This window comes from Arvicanthis niloticus, unplaced genomic scaffold (assembly GCF_011762505.2).
Source record: "Arvicanthis niloticus isolate mArvNil1 unplaced genomic scaffold, mArvNil1.pat.X pat_scaffold_752_arrow_ctg1, whole genome shotgun sequence".
NCBI classification, from domain to species: domain Eukaryota; kingdom Metazoa; phylum Chordata; class Mammalia; order Rodentia; family Muridae; genus Arvicanthis; species Arvicanthis niloticus.
Window position 1 is genome coordinate 625 of NW_023046353.1, and position 3,611 is coordinate 4,235.

The following is a 3,611-nucleotide window of genomic DNA, read 5'->3' on the forward strand; positions in this document are numbered from 1 at the left end:
CCAAAAGATTTTTTTTCTGCTAATTTCAAAATGTTAAAAAGGATTTATATACTTATGTAGCAGAGGATGGCCTTGCCAGATAGTAATGAGAAGGGAGGCCCTTGGTCCTTGGGAGGTTTGATGCCCCAGAGTAGGGAGTTGCTGGAGTGGTGGGGGTGGGAGAGTGTGGGTGAGTGGGCGAACACTCTTAGACAGGCAAAAGGGAGAGGGAGGGCAGATGTGGCATGGAGGGATGGTGGAGGGGTAACCATGAAGTGGGATATCATTTGAGATGTAAATGAATAGAATGATTAATAATAGTAAAAGAAAAAAATTAAAAAATAATAATGACATTTAGAAAAATTAAACAATAAAAGGTATTTATGTTATCTTTAAAATGCTTAAATTACACTTTGATAATCTTAGATTTAGTAATTTTTAAGGATAGCCAGATTTTTAAAACTAATAATAGTTAAGTATCTTATTCCATGAACAATATTATCATAACTTAGGTACCTAAATACTTTTTTAAAAGCTTAAAATTCTTATGTTTGTTGGTGATTCCATATATTTCTGGCTCAAAATTATACCTAAAACTCCTGTCAAAAAAAAAAAAAAAACCTCAACAAATAACAGAGCTCTTTGCAGAAAAAATAATTCATTCATAATATTTGAATATATAAGTGGGCAAATTGAATTTACTCTGGAGCCTTCCATTTCAGCTTTGTAAAGGAGATATCTTCCAATAAAGGAAGGAATAACCAGAATAGAAACATTCTGTATACTGTAAATGCATGTTTCTAAAAGCCGGTACAACTGAATTCCTCTACTTCCTTGACACGTTAAATGACATGGTTGTCCAATATTAATCATTATTCACAGGAAGAAATGGCAAAAATTATCATACTTTTGAATACCTAAATTTCTCCACTAGAGTTCTTAATTACATGTGAAGAAGAAGAGAAATTATGGCAATTGCAAGGGAAAAAGCCATTATCTATAAGAAAAACAGAAATAAATTATTGAAATGAAATTCAAATGTCTTTGACCCTACAAACAAGAAAACAAAAAATATATGATAATGACCACACAAATGGAACTAATAAAACTGGTATTCTAAGCCCAATAGCTACATGAGAAAAGACACTCAGATCAACACTGTCTCTTACTCAGGGTCTTTATCAAGGCAACTTTAACATCTTTGTTCCTCAAGCTGTAGATTAAAGGATTCAACAGAGGAACTGTATTGGTATAAAAGACAGAGGAGATTTTACTTTCATTCATTGACTCAGCAGAAGATGGTTTGAGATACATAAATTGCACCTGATCCAAAGAACAGAGAAACTGCAATTATGTGGGAACTGCAGGTGCTGAAGGCCTTGGACCTGCCTTCCTTAGAACTGATATGAAAAAATACTTGAGAGGATGAAACCATAAGAGATAAAGATGGTGATGGTGGGAACAATGATATTGATGCCTATAACAACAAATACCTCCAGCTCATTGACATAGGTGCTGGTGCAGGAGAGCTGAAGCAAAAGGGGGGATGTCACAGAAGTAGTGATTGATGGTGTTGGCACTGCAGAAGGTCAGTCTCAGCATGCATCCTGTGTGAGCCATGGCACTAGCAAATGCCATCATATATGTGCCAAAGTATGAGGTTCAACATAATTTAGGAGACATAACAATATTGTATAATAGTGGATTACAGATGGCCACATAGCGATCATAGGCCATTACAGTCAGCACATAACATTCAGAAATACAGAAAAAACTGAAAAAGAAAAGCTGGGGTCATGCATCCTCTATAGGATATAATGTTTTTCTCTGATATAAAGCTCATTAGCATTTTGGGTGTGAACACAGAAGAATACCAGAGGTCAATAAAGGACAAGTTAAAGAGGAAAAAATACATTGGTGTGTGAAGGTGAGAATTCAGTACAATTAAACTAATCAAACCCAGATTTCCCAGCACAGGGAGAACATACATCACTAGAAACAGGATGAAAAGAGGGCACTGGAGATCAGGTTCCTTGTTAATCCCACCAGAATGAATTCAGTCACAGAAGAGTCATGTTTCAAAAACCCATTCTTCTTTATAAAGGAATCTGTGAGCACAGGCAAAAAGAAATCATGTTAGAAGAAAATACAACTATTCCCACAACAGTCTTTCAAACATATAGAGTATCAATAACATGAATTTTTCCTTTAGTTGTTGGTGTTTCTCTCATTTAAATTCTTTTTACTTTCTCACTCTCTCTATGTCTGTCCATATGTCTCTGTCTCCCTGTCTGCCTGTCTTTCTGTCTCTCTGGCTCTCTGGTTTTTGTCTCTCTGTCTCTTCCCCCCCACACACACACATACACACAACACACTATTATTTAATACCTATTTTGATCATATTTACCCTCTCTTTTTCTACCTACCCTACTCCATATCTTTTTTATTCTTAAATCATGCTCTTTTGTGTTGGTCCATATATTATTGTTAGTGTGTGCTGCAGGAGCTATTCTCTTAAGCAGTCTGATTCTCCTACCAGCAGCTTACAATTGCCAATAGCTGTTAGCAAAGGGTAGAGCTTCTTGGCTCACTCCTCTTTCTATGCTAGGATTTGGTCTGGATTGAGCTTGCAGAGATCTTGTGCATTCTGTCACAGTTCCTTTAAGTTTGTGTATGCAAATGCCCTGCTGTGTCCGAAGACACTTTTTCCTTATATTCATCTGTCCTCTGGCTTTTATGATTTCTGCCTTCAGTTATAAACAAGATAAGTAACTAAATACAATATCACATTCATTCTGCAGATGACTGTCAATGTTTCTCTGTGAAAATACCGAGTATCCAAAGACCAGAAAGGAGAGAACAGAGCCAAGATACAACCACTGTTATCATCATTGGTTTTCCTACTCTTGAATCTCTCCTCATTGATGAGATTGGAGGTATATACCTTGACAGTGTGTGTTGGTCTTTTACACAGGTTAGACTGTGAGGAAATGAGATCAACATATTGTTCTAAAGCATAAGGAATAATTTTTGAAATTTTTAGTTACTCCCATGTGGTAGAAAAATATTCATGAATGAAGAATAGTGAAGTTCTGTCCAAAAAGAAGAATCTCTTTAAAGTTTCTCTCTAGTCTAAGGTTCTAAATGTCTTTGAAACAGTCTCCAAGTCACACTTTGAGCTGATTCTTATATCAGTTTTATTTTGTCTCAGTACAGCACAAAGTAGAAAACAGTGACTGACATATCTTAGTTCTTTGTACTTCAGTCCCAAATCAAGACAGTAATGTGAATTGAATTCAGAACTTCTTACTTATTAAGTAAAAGTATAGTGTTTCCTCATTGTTACCTACTTGAATGGTCCTGGAAGAACAATTTCATCCTAGATACATCTCTAGTAAATTCTGTTAGTATATCTAAACTAAAACTCATAACTTATCATGTTATGGTCATCTCAAGTAGCAAAAAAAATTATCTTCATATTTACCTTTAATAAGTCAGAGTTTCATGTGCTATTAATGCTATCATGCACTCCCTTATAAGCAGAGTAGCTACTAAATCACACTTCTCTAGAGTATAGTTTTCATGTGTAATAGGGAAATAAGTGGTTTACCAGCTACAACTTGGACCTTCAT

General features: G+C 35.5%; 1 pseudogene; it reads right to left on the minus strand.

Annotated features, from left to right (window-relative positions):
* Positions 1-1,093: 1,093 nt before the first annotated feature.
* LOC117702394 (olfactory receptor 8B3-like) lies at positions 1,094-3,611 on the minus strand (annotated as a pseudogene).